This window comes from Grampus griseus, assembly GCF_964374135.1.
Source record: "Grampus griseus genome assembly, chromosome: 1".
In the NCBI taxonomy this organism is placed as follows: Eukaryota; Metazoa; Chordata; class Mammalia; order Artiodactyla; family Delphinidae; genus Grampus; species Grampus griseus.
In genome coordinates this window covers 108,620,598-108,635,022 of record NC_139017.1, presented here as the reverse complement: position 1 = coordinate 108,635,022, position 14,425 = coordinate 108,620,598, and the positions used below count along the sequence as shown (strand labels likewise).

The window sequence follows — 14,425 nt, the reverse complement described above, 5'->3', positions numbered from 1 at the left end:
CAATAAACAACTGGAAAATAAATTTTAAGAAACAATGCCATCTATATAATAGCACCAGAAAGATCAACTAGTTAAGGAAAGTGCAAAATTACAAAACATTGCAGGGGGACACTACATAAGACCTAAATAAATATTTGGGTCTTCTTTGTATAATTCAATATTGTTAAGATGTCATTTCTCCCCAAATTGATCGGATTCAACATAATAGATAAACACAATGGGTAAAGGAATTTCAAGAGGCTATACTGAGCAAAAGAAGCCAGATACAGGTACTGAAGCAGTGCCCTCATTTTTCCCTTGCCAGAGCTGTGTCAGAGAAAGCTAATTAAAACAAAAGGTTTAAATAAAATCCACAGCCTTATAACACCTAAAATGTTCAGGTTTCAATTGAAAAGTCATGCATTATCCCAAGGACAAGGAAAACCACAATTTGAGTTTTAAAAAGAATCAACAGATACCAATACTAAGATGACAGAGATGTTAGAATTATATGACAAAGATTTTCAAGCAGCCATCATAAAAATATTCTGATGAGCAATTACAAAATGCCTGAAACAAAGGGAAAAACAGAAGGTTGTAGCAAAGAAATAGAGATATAAAGAGGAACCAAATGAACCTGTGGGACTACAAAAACATTCTAACATTCATGTCATTGAATCCCAGATGGAGAGGAGAAAGAGGGTACAGCTGAAAAAGCACTCAAAGAAATAACGGCTGAAAACTTCCCAAAGTTGGCAAAAGACATAAACCTACAGATTCAAGAAGCTGAATAAATTCCAAAGAAAATAAACTCAAAGAAATCCACACCAAGACACATCATGGTCAAACTTCTGAAAATTAAAAACACATAAAAATCATAGAAGCAGCAAGAAACAATAACTTATCTATAAAGGGAAAACAATTCAAATAAGAGTGGATTTTCACCAGAAACTGTGAAGACTAGAAGGAAACAGAACATTTTTTCAAATAACTGTCCCCCCCGAAAAAAAAAGAATTGTCAATCCAACATCTTATATCAACGAAAATATTCTTCAGGAATGAAATACAAGACAGTCTCAGATGAATGAAAGCTATGAGAATTTGTCACAAGGAGGCCTACCCTAAAAAAAAAAAAAAAACAGCTAAAGAAAGTTCTCTTAACAGACAGGAAATAATAAAAGAAGAGATCTTAGAACATTAGGAAAGAAGAAAAGCAACATACAATAAAAATATGAATAATTCAATGCCATTCTCCTCTTGAGTTTTCTAAATAATGCTTGACATTTGAAGCAAGAATTATAATAACTTCTGATGTGATTCCAAACGTAGGTAAATATTTAAGACAATTATATTATAAATTAAGGAAGGTAAAGGGAAATAAAGGAAGGAAAGGCTTTGATACTTCACTCAAGCTGATAAAATGTCTCAAACTGATAAGTTACGTATATGTAATATACCTAAAGCAATCACTTAAAAAGCTATACAAAGAGATATACTCAAAAACACTATAGATAAATAAAAATAAAGTTCTAAAGATTGTTCATAATCCACAGGAAGGTAGGAAGAAGAAAGCGGAAAAGTGAAAAATAGAACAGAAAACAAAAAATAAAATGGCTCACTTAGCTCTAAAATATCAATAATTACATTAACTGCAAATGATCTAAATATACCAGTTAAAAGTCAGAGATTGAAATGGTTAAAAAATCTAACAGAAATATAAGTTGTCCACAAAAAACTCACTTCAAACATAATGACATAGGTAGGTTTGAAAAAAAGACAGAAAATGTAGCATGGAAACCTTAGTCAAAACAAAACAGGAGTAGTTATATAAATGCCAAATAGACTTCAGAGCAAAGAAAACTACCAGAGAGAGTGAGACATTACAAAATGCTAAAACAGACAATCCGTCTGGAAGACATAAACAATTAGCATTAAACATTAGCAATCCTAAATAGCTAACCACCAAACCATAGAGCTGTAAAATATGTTAAGCAAAACTGATAGAACAGAAAAGGGAAACTGACAAATCAACAAATATGATTGGAAACTTCAACACCCTTCTTTCAGCAATTGATAGAACAACTACATGTAAAATCAGGAAGGATACAAAAGAACTCAACAGCACCATCAACCAACAGCATCTAATCGACATTTATAGAACGTCCAACAACAGCAGAATGCACATTCTTTTCAAGTGCCCACAGAACATATACTAAGACATGGTTAACTTAGTATATCCTGGGCCATATAACAGACCTCATCAGTTAAAAAAAAAATGAACTTATAGAGTGTGTTCTCTGACCACACTGGAATCAAACCTGAAATTAATAACAGAAAGATAACAGGAAAAGCTTCAAACACCTGGAAACTAAACAACACACTTCTAAGTGGTCAATGGGTCAAAGACAAAGTCTCACGGAAATTAAAAAATACAGTGAAATGAATGAAAATAAAAATATCAAAATTTGTGGAACACAGCTAAAGTAGTGCTAAGAAGGAAAATTAGAGCACTAAAGGCCTAGATTGAAAAAGAGGAAAAGTCACATAGAATCTAAGCTTTCACCTCAAGAACACAGAATAAGAGCAAAAGCCCCCTGAGATCACAGCAAGTAGAAGGAAGAAAATAAAAAAGAGCAGAAAAATCAATGACATCGAAACAGAAAAAGCGATAGAGAAAATCAATGTTACAAGACGCTGGTTCTTTGAAAAGATCAATAAAATTTACAGTCTGCTAGCAAGACTGACAAAAAAAGAGAGAAGACACAGATTACTAATATCAAGAATGAAATGGGGGCTATTACTACAGACCCTGAAGACATATAAGAAATAATAAGGGAATACTACCAACAACTCTACACTCATAAATTTGACGAATTAGATTGAAACAGGCCAATCCCTTGGAAAACACGAACCACCACAACTCACACAAGATGAAATTGATCATTTGAATAGTGCTATAATTATTAAGGAAATTGAATTGATAATTTTAAAACTTCAAAAAAGAACTCTCCTGGCCCAGATGGTTTCACTGGAAAGTTCTGCCAAATTTTTGAAGAAGATTTAACACCAATTTTACACAATGTCTTCCAGAAAAAAGAAGATGATGGAACATTTCCCAGCTGATTTTATTAAGCTGGGATTATCCTAATACCAAAACCAGACAAAGACAGTACACACACACACACACACACACACACAAACTACAGACCAATATCCCTCATAAACATAGACACAAACATCCATAAGTGAATATTAGCAAATAGAATTCAGAAATATATAAAAAACTGTAGACTATAATCAAGTTGGCTGGTTCAATATTTCAAGAATAAATAATACAATCTACCATATAACAGGTTAAAAAAGAAAAATCATATTACCATATCAATAGATGCAGAAAAACATTAAAAATTCAACACTCACTCATGATAAAAACACTCAAAAACATAAGAATAGAGGAGAACTTCCTCAACTTGGTAAACATCACCTATAAAAACCTTACAGATGACGTTAAACTTAGTGGTGATAGACTAAATACTTTCTTTTTTAGATCAGGAACAAAGCAGGGATATTCAATGTCACCACTCACTCTTATTCAACATAGTACTACATAAGTTTTTAAAGTTTTCATTTCTCTGCGATAAATGTATACAAACACACATGCATCTGAAAGTAATAAAAATATCCTCAAAAACAAATAAATGTTCACCTCATCTCAGATTACACCACTTATGGTAAGTCCTCCTAGACCTACCTATTTTAGACCACTGTACTCAGTGTTTCTCTCAATCATAGTTCTTATCATTGTTACAGTTGTCTGTTTTTTCTTCTTCCCACCCCCAACCCTAGTAGACTATGGTGCAGTACCTAGCACATTGACCTCATGTAGGACTTTTATCGTAAGAGTTGGCTAGATGACAACACAAGCTGGAGTTAAAAGGGAATTGTCATCAGACCCTCAACTATCATGAACTTTTGTATGGCAAACTCATCTCATTGTCACCGACTTTAGAGTCAGCTGATGATGAGGCTTTGAATCCTGATTTTCACTGCTTCAATGTGGGTACCAATCTGGGAGTCTCTGCTCCATCCTTTCTTTCTCCAGCAAGTTTTCTAAGAGTTGGAAGAAGCACACTACACCTTCCTGGTTCCTAATTTTTAAAGGTATTTCTTGCTTAGCAGTATTCCTTTTACTAGAGTTACTCTTTCAGTTTCTCATAGTTTATCATCTCACTGAACTCTGCGTAAGTCTCCCCCAGGCTTGCTCATATAATAGTCCAATTAACACAGGGCAGTGGGAAGCAGCCCAGGTCCTTCCTCCTTGCTTCACTGTCTCAATCCAAGGCTGACTATCAATTCCAGTGCTTCCTAGGAGTTCAATTCAATTATAAAAAGATATTCATGGGCTTCCCTGGTGGCGCAGTGGTTGAGAGTCCACCTGCCGACGCAGGGGATGCGGGTTCGTGCCCCGGTCCGGGAGGATCCCACATGCTGCGGAGCGGCTGGGCCCGTGAGCCATGGCCGCTGGGCCTGCACGTCCGGAGCCTGTGCTCTGCAACGGGAGAGGCCACAACAGTGAGAGGCCCACGTACCGCAAAAAAAAAAAAAAAAAAGATATTCATTATGTGGCAACACAATGTCACTGAACCCTATAAGGTTTCTTTGTCTCTCATACAAATAGAAACTCTGCAAACTCTCAGAATTTTATTTGGATTCTCTTCTTAAATGAATGTTACCTCACAGTGCATGAGGAAAAGGAGTTACTTATAGCAATACCACTGGAAAGAAAGAGCATCCTCTAGCAACTGGGAGCTGTCTGCATTACGATAAGGCAGTGGGAGGGGGTTAAAAGAATGGAGAATTAGTAAAGTAATTCTTTACAACTAATGGTGGTAGTAGAGTATATTAGGCTAACAGCAAGGGCTGGCGTGTCAGAAAGCCCAGTTTAGAATCAAGTTTGCAACATGTACTGGTAAGTAATCTTGGGCAAATTATTTAATCGCTTGGAGCCTTAGTTTTGTTGCTTGTAAAATGTGGATATTAACATCTACCTTAGAGGATTTCATGAGATAAAAATCTCAAGATCCTGTCACACAGTAAATAATCACTAAATGGCCACTAGTGATGGTGACACTCAACTGTGTCTGAACTCAGCCTTATAATCTGGCACTGCAGTAACATACCAGAATCCCGGGTACAGCGTATTGCATCCTCCTCAATAGCAAAGATTGAAGACAGCTGCTTATGGAAGCGGGCTTAAATAGCATAAGACCCACTGCTCATGTATGATGAAGTGATTAAGAATCAGGAGTTAAATCGAAGCCGTAAGGACCATGTCTACACTCCCCAAATCAAGTGCCATATTTTATAATCAGAAAATGGACTTGATTCGTGCCTTAATAGACCACTATGCAATTTATAAGATGATTAAAACAAGGTATAGAGTCACTGGCCCTTACGACATAAATCCTGCAGATTATTTCAGCTTTGAGAACACAATGAAAATACGATGTTTGGGAAATACAACAGAAGAAATTCCAGGCAGAACAACAGTTGGCCCTCCAACTGAGGGTTCTGCATTTGCAGATTCAATTAACTGTGGATCAAAAATAGTTTTTCAAAATTCCAGAAAGTTTCAAAAATCAAAACTTGAATTTGCTGTGCACCAGCAACTACTTACATAGCACTTACCTCGTATTTACAACTATTTTGATAGCACTTACCTTGTATTAGGTATTATAAGTAATCTAGAGATGATGTAAAGTACAAGCGAAAATGTGCGTGGGTAGGTTATATGCAAATTCTATTCCATTTTATATAAGGGACTTTGAGCATCTGTGGATTTTGGTATCTGCAGGGATCCCTCAAGGATACCAAGGGACAACTGTACAATAATTTCTTTTACTAACACAAAAAAGTATTCCCTATTATTCCTCAAAGCTCTAAAAAGTTTTTAGTATTTTATTTTCTAAAAATGCATTTTCATAAACTTGAGAAAAATATGCAGCAAGATTTATGAAAATCCCGAGGTGCTATATTTTATTTTCCAGCATATCAAAATCATCAAAGGAGCCAAAGAAGAAAAATCCTGCTCTGTTCCTGCAGCCACTGTTTTCTTCCTAGGAAGGCAAACCCACCTCTTTTCTATGCCATCAAACAGGTGTTTGCCATACCAAAGCTAATGTCTTCCATTTATGCCACTCCTGTTGATTTAATATTTCAGAGAACACAAGAGTGTGATATACTAAAATGGACAATGAAGGTTTTGGCAGAAATATCCTGGGAAAGTTGTGGCTTATCGTTAATAAAAAATATGAGGGGGCTTCCCTGGTGGCGCAGTGGTTGGGAGTCCGCCTGCCGATGGAGGGGACATGGGTTCATGTCCCGGTCCGGGAAGATCCCACATGCCACGGAGCAGCTGGGCCCGTGAGCCATGGCCGCTGAGCCTGTGCGTCCAGAGCCTGTGCTCCGCAACGGGAGAGGCCACAGCAGTGAGAGGCCCGCGTATCGCAAAAAAAAAAAAAAATATGAGAAAGCAATAATGTATGGCTCATGAAAATGTGTACTATGGCAATACTGGCACACCATGAGCCTTGGTCAGAGCTGGCTCAGGTACTGGGTGGTGCTGGTGCTGCAGGAGCTCTGCTGGCTGCACTGGTAATGGTGCCCAGTATCTCCGGGCTTCACTGTCCTGGATGAATTAATCATCTAGATGAGTATTACCGTGGAGGTAAGGAGGGGTGTGGGGCAGGAGAGCTGGAAAGTTCTGAGTTTGGGAGAGCAGAGAAGTTCCACAGCCACGCAGGACCATTACCAGTGGGAAGAGAGGCCCCTGAAGAGGCGAAGGCCACAACTGGGGAGTGATGGATGTTGTTGACAACTCATACTTCTTTCACATTTCTGCCCAGGGCCAGCCCTATCGCCTGAAGTTGAGACAGCAGAGGAGCTACTCAAGCAAGATGCATGGTACCATGGAGTTTTTAAACAAGTTCACATATTCTTTGACATTCTTCCAACAAATGGTACAAATTAACTCCCCTTCCTTTGAATATGTATCTGCCTTAGTGGCTTGCTTCTAATGAAAAAAAACTGTGATGATGCAAGATTTCCGAGACTAGGTTAGAAAAGGCAATACAGCTTCCACCTGGCACATGTGTGTGTGCTTGCTCTCTCTCTCGCTCTCTCTCTCTCTCTCTCTCTCTCTCCTTTACCCCCTCTCCCTTTTTTCTCTGTGCCTCTGTCGCTTGGGTGCCCTGAGCTGACATATAGGAAGCCCAACAACCCTGATACCACCATACTGGAGAGACCACAGGCAAATCCACATAGAGAGGGAGAGAGAGGCCTGTGAAGCCTCAGCTACACCAGTCCCCAGTTGTTTGAGTCTTTCCAGCATCACTTGCCAGAAATGTAAATAATTCTTCTATTCCTGTTTGAGCCACCCCAGCTGACAGCAAGCAAAGCAGAGATGAGCTATCCCTACTAAGTCCTGCCCAAGTTGCAAATTCATGAGCAAGTTAAATTCTGTCATTGCTTTAAGCCACTACGTTTTGGCATAATTTGTTAGGCAGCATTAAATAACCAGAACAAAAATCAAGATGATAATGGGGAAGATGTATTTTCAAAGGGCCCTTAGCTTTTGGGATATGATATGTGGATACCCAGAGAGCTCTGTTTAGCAGACTAGGGTAGGTCAAAAGAAAACTTCTTATGAGAAACTAGTGGTGAAGGTGAATAAAAATTCTATAACAGGATGATAATTAAGAGGATGCGTTTTGCCCCCTGGGGACTTGCCAACAGTCATGTGAGCACCCAGGCCCAAGCCTTCCTGGGCCATGCAGACAGGCATGGCAGGGACTATGACCCCACACACCAGCAGGCTGACAGCAGCCCCACACCCTCCTGGGCCGCACAGCCAAACACACAAGAAGGCTGCATTGTCCTGCAATGGGTCTGCCACCACCACACAAGGCATGGCTTCAGAGCCAACCCGGCCAGGGCCAGCCCTACCTACCAGTGCACCCATGGTAGCCTGTCCTGCCACAACAGAGGGCTGCACACAGCCCATATAGGGGGCACCCCTAGAGCATATAGCTCTGGCGATCAGAGGAGAGTGTGCTGCTGGGACCCACAGGATGTCTCCTACATAAGGCGACTTCTCCAAGACTGGAAAACCCAACTGACCTATCTAATACATAGAAATAAACAGAGAGAATTGAACAAAAATGAGGAGACAGAAAAACACGTTCCAAATGAAGGAACAAGACAAAAACCTCAGAAAAAGAACTAAACAAAGTGGAGATAGCAAGCTAACTGATAAAGAGTTCAAGGTAATGATCATAAAGATGCTCAACAAACAAAATTAGAAAATATAAAGAACCAAACAGAGCTGAAGAATACAGTAACTGAAATAAAAAATACATTAGAAGGAATCAATAGTAGATCAGATGATACAGAGAAAGGATCAGCAACCTGAAAGACTGATCTTGGTGGAAATCAACCAAGCTGAACAGAAAAAGAAAAAAGAATTGTAAAAGATATGGAGTTTTAAAGACCTCTGGGACAACACCAAGTGTATTAACATTTGTATTATAAGGCTCCCCGAAGGAGGAGAGAAAGCGGCAGAGAACTTATTTGAAGAAATAATATCTGAAAAATTCCCTAACCCAGGGAAGGAAATAGATATCCAAGGCCAAGAATCACAGAGCCCCAAACAGGATCAACCCAAAGAGGACCACACTAAGACACACTGTAATTAAAATGGCAGATATATTGGTTATATATTTTTTATTGAAGTATAGCTGATGCACAATGCTGTGCTAATCTCTGCTGTACAGCAAAGTGACTCAGTTATACACATATATACATTCTTTTTTATATTCTTTTACATTATGGCTTATCACAGGATATTGAGTATAGTTCCCTGTGCTATTCATTAGGACCTTGTTGCTTATCCATTCTAAATGTAATAGTTTTCATCTACTAACTCCAAACTCCCAGTCCATGCCTTTCTCTCCCCCGCTCCCCGTGGCACCCACAAATCTGTTCTCTATGTCTATGAGTCTGTTTCTGTTTTGTAGATAGGTTCATTTGTGCCACATTTTATATTCCACATATAAGTGATATCATATGGTATTTGTCTTTCTCTTTCTTTCTGACTTACTTCATTTAGTATGATAATCTCTAGCTGCAGCCATGTTGCTGCAAATGGCATTATTTCGTTCTTTTTTATGGCTGAGTAGTGTTCCATTGTATATACACACCACATCTTCTTTATCCATTCATCTGTCGATGGACATTTAGGTTGTTTCCATCTTTTGGCTATTGTGAACAGTGCAACTATGAACATAGGGGTGCATGTACCTTTTTGAATTATAGTTTTGCCTGGGTATATTCCCAGAAGTGGGATTTCTGGATCATATGGTAATTCTATTTTTAGTTTTCTGAGGAACCTCCATACTGTTTTCTATAGTGGCTGTACCAACTTACATTCCCACCAACAGTGTAGGAGGGTTCCCTTTTCTCCACACACTCTCCAGCATTTGTTATTTGTAGACTTTTTAATGATGGCTATTCTGACTAGTGTGAGGTGGTACCTCACTGTAGTTCTGATTTGCATTTCTCTATAATTAGTGATGTCGAGCATCTTTTCATGTACCTATTGGCCATCTGTATGTCTTCTTTTTTTTAATTTAATTAATTTATTTTTATACAGCAGGTTCTTATTAGTTATCTATTTTACACATATTAGTGTATATATGTCAACCCCAATCTCCCAATTCATCTCACCCTGCCCCCCCCCAGCTTTCCCCACTAGGTGTCCATATGTTTGTTCTCTACATCTGTATCTCTGTTTCTGCCTTGTAAACTGGTTCATCTGTGCCATTTTTCTAGATTCCATATATATGTTAATATATGATATTTGTTTTTCTCTTTCTGACTTACTTCACTCTGTATGACAGTCTCTAGGACCACCCATGTCTCTACAAATGACCCAACTGCGTTCCTTTTTACAGCTGAGTAATATTCCACTGTATATATATACCACATCTTTATCCATTCATCTGTTGATGGGCATTTAGGTTGCTTCCATGACCTGGGTATCGTAAATAGTGCTGCAATGAACACTGGGGTGCATGTGTCTTTTTGAATTATGGTTTTCTCTGGGTATATACCCAGTAGTGGGATTGCTGGGTCACATGGTAATTCTATTTTTAGTTTTTTAAGGAACCTCCATACTGTTCTCCATAGTGTCTGTATCAATTTACATTCCCACCAACAGTGCAAGAGGGTTCCCTTTTCTCCACACCCTCTTCAGCATTTGTTGTTTGTAGATTTTCTGATGATGCCCCTTCTAACTGGTGTGAGGTGATACCTCATTGCAGTTCTGATTTGCATTTCTCTTATAATTAGTGGTGTTGAGCATCTTCTCATGTGCCTCTTGGCCATCTGTATGTCTTCTTTGGAGAAATGTCTATTAAGGTCTTCTGACCATTTTTCGATTGGGTTGTTTTTTTGTTCTTGAGTTGTATGAGTTGTTTATATATTTTGGAGATTAAGCCCTTGTCTGTCACATCATTTGCAAATATTTTCTCCCATTCTGTAGGTTGTCTTTTTGTAAAATGGCAGAAATATAAAGAGAGAATATTAAAAGCAGCAAGGGAAAAGCAACAAGTTACATACAAGGGAACTGCCATAAGACAATAAGCTGACTTTTCAGCAGAAACTTTGTGGGCCAGAAGGAAGTGGCATGATATATTTAAAGTGATGAAATGAAAAAAACCTACAACCAAGAATACTCTATCCAGCAAGGCTATCATTCAGATTTGAAGGAGGGATAGAGTTTTATAGACAAGCAAAAGCTAAAAGAGTTCAGCGCCACTAAACCAGCTTTATAAGAAATGTTAAAGGGACTTCTCTAAGTGGAAAAGAAAAGGACACAATGAGAAATATGAAAATTACAAAAGGAAAAAAAATCTCACTGGAAAGGGCAAAAATACAATAAATGTAGTAGATCAACCACTTATCAAGCTAGTAGGAAAGTTAAAAGACAAAAGGTAGCAAAATCATCTATATCCACAATAAGTAGTTATGGAACACACAAAACAAAAAGATGACATCAAAATATTAAACATGGTGCAGGGAGTTAAAATATCAGGTTGTTATAATGTGTTCAAACTTAAAAGATCATCAACTGAAAATAATCATATATATGTTGTTATATATGAACCTCACTGTAACCACAAACCAAATGTCCAAAAACCTACATAAATACACACAAAGAAGAGAAAGGAATCCAGACATAACACTAAATATAGTCATCAAATCACAAGGGAAGAAAGGAACAAAAAAGAACTTCAAAAACAACCAGAAAACAATTAACAAAATGCAAATAAGTACACACCTATCAATAATTACTATAAGTGTAAACGAACTAAATGCTCCAATCAAAAGACATAGAGTGGTTGAATAGACACAAAAACAAGACCCAAACATATACTGCCTATGAGAGACTCATTTCAGATAGAAAAACACACACAAGCTTAAAGTGAGGGGAGAGAAAAAGGTATTCCATGCAAATGAAAACAAAAAGAGAGCTGGGTTAGCAATACTTATATCAGACAAAATAGACTTTAAAACAAAGACTGTAACAAGAAACAAAGAAGGACATTACATAATGATAAAGGAATCAATCCAATAAGAAGATACAACAAGTGTAAAAATATATGTACCTAACATAGAAGCACCTAGATACATAAAGCAACTATTAACAAACATAAAGGGAGAAATCTACAGTAATACAGTAATAGTAGGGGACTTTAACACCCCACTCACATCAATGGACAGATCATCCATACAGAAAACCAATAAGGAAACACTGACCTTAAGTAATATGTTAGCCAGATGGAATTAATAGATAAATATAAAATATGTATAATATTCCATCCGAAGTCAGCAGAATACACATTCTTTTCAAGTGCACATGTACCATTCTCCAGGACAGATCACATGCTAGGCCACAAAACAAGTCTCAGTAAATTTAAGAAGATTGAAATCATATCAAGCATCTTTTCTAACCACAACAGTATGAGACTAGAAATCAACTACAAGAAAAAACTTCAAAACCCACAAACGTGTGGAGTGTAAACAACATGCTACTAAATAAACAATAAGTGGTGGGTGTTGAGAAAAATAGACGGCTATATGCAAAAGAATCAAACTGGACTACTTCCTCATTCTGTATACAAAAATAAACTCAAAATGGATTAAAGATTTAAATGTAGGACCTGAAACCATCAAAATTCTAGAAGAAAACATAGGCAGTATACTCTTTGATATCAGTTTTAACAATATTTTTCTGGATCTGTCTCCCCTGGCAAGGGAAACAAAATAAAAAATAAACAAATGGGACTACAGCAAACTAAAAAGCTTTTACACAATGAAGGAGACTATCAACAAAATGAAGACAGCCTACTGAATGGGAGAAGATAACTGCAAATGATATATCCGATAAGGGGTTAATATCCAAAATATACGAAGAACCCATACACAACTCAACATCAAAACACCAAACAACCTGATTTAAAAATGGGCAGAGGACCTGAATAGACACTTTTCCAGAGAAGAAATAGAGATGGCCAACAGGCACATGAAAAGATGCTCAACGCCACTAATCATCAGGGAAATGCAAATCAAAACAACAATGAGATACCACCTCACACCTGTCAGAATGGCTATCATCAAAAAGACAAAAAATAACAAGTGTTGGTGAGAATGTGGAGAAAAGGGAACTCTTGAGCACTGTTAGTGGGATTGTTAATTGGTGCAGCCAGTATGGAAAACAGTACAGATTTTCCTCGAAAAATTAAAAATAGAACTGCCACATGATCCAGCAATTTCACTTCTGGGTAATCAAAAAGATATATGCACACCAATATTCACTGCAGCATTATTTATAATAGCCAAGATATAGAAGCAACCTAAATATCCATTGGTAGATGAATGGATAAAGAAGATGTGATATATGTGTGTGTGTGTGTGTGTGTGTGTGTGTGTGTGTGTGTGTGTATTCATAATAGAATATTACTCAGCCATATAAAAAAAGAAATCTTGCCATATGTGACAACATGGATGGATCTAGAAGGTATTATGTTAAGTGAAATAAGTCAGACAAAGAAAGACAAATACCATATGATCTCATTTATATGTGGAATATAAAAACAAAACAAATAAACAAAACAAAATGAATACTAATTCAAAGATACAGAGAACAAATGAGTGGTTGCCAGAGGGGAGGGGTGTGTGTGGTGGGGGTGATATAGGTGAAGGGGATTAAGAGGTACAAACCTCTAGTTATAAAATAAGCCACAGGGATGTAATGTACAGCACAAGGAACATGGTCAATAATATTGTAATAACTCTGTGTGTTACTAGACTTATTGTTGTGATCATTTCATAATGTATGCAATCATCAAATCATTATGTAGTATACCCAAAACTAACATGATTCTGTATGTCAAATATATTTCAATAAAAAATGAGGATGGTTTTTGGACTCAAGACAGACTAAATCTGAATCTTAAAAACTCTAGTATTTACTAAGCTTGTGATCTTAGTCAAGTTACTTAGCTTCTCTGAACTTCAATTTGCCCATCTGGAAGACTGATAATTATATGAAATTCATAGAGCTGTTAGAAGAATTAAGTGCTTAATTAATGGTGACTATTATCATTAATTAATGGTGACCATTATTATTGCTATTTCTGCAGTTTTCCCATCGTTGCACTCTACCATAATTAACACTGGTGAAATACTAATGTTTCAGCTTATGCTAGTTTCCAAAGCCTCCTTCTATACAGACAATTCGCCAATTAATCAAGAATCTCCCAGTATATCCCTTACATTCCCAGCATTGTGCTAAACCTGTGGCAACTACAGAAGGATGGAGACTATCACCCTAGGAAATCAACAATCTAGACATCACAAACTCGAGGGACATGTTGAACAAGTGTCTTCAGCTTCCCAGGTGTCTGATGGAGTTCTGATCTCTACGTCTTCCTGCTAAAGGGCTACAATGCTGTGGAAAAGGCTTTTATCACTATCCCCAGATGCTACAAAGGAGTTCTGCATATCATACATATCATGAGTATTTAGCAATCAATATATTATATTGATACATTAAACTCTTCTCTATTTTCTATATCTGATATTAATATCAAATAATGACTATTTCTGAAACTGCTCTTTAAAATAATTTTAATTATGTAGCTACTACACACTAAAAAGTGCTTTCCATGTAAGGTTTAGAAACAGTTCAACATACAGTTCAACTAACACCTGTTGAGTGGCCTGTTAGGACTCCAGTACAATCTGAAGAAAACTATTAAATTGAAATTAAATCTAGTAGAGTAACCTAGGATCTGATAAGGACATAAAACAATTCCTTGGTAAT

At 37.3% G+C, this 14,425-nt stretch overlaps 1 protein-coding gene across 1 annotated transcript in view; it reads right to left on the bottom strand.

Annotated features, from left to right (window-relative positions):
• Positions 1 to 14,425, bottom strand: part of DDAH1 (dimethylarginine dimethylaminohydrolase 1) — a 151,991-nt gene that overhangs the window by 114,421 nt on the left and 23,145 nt on the right. The window lies entirely within an intron of this gene.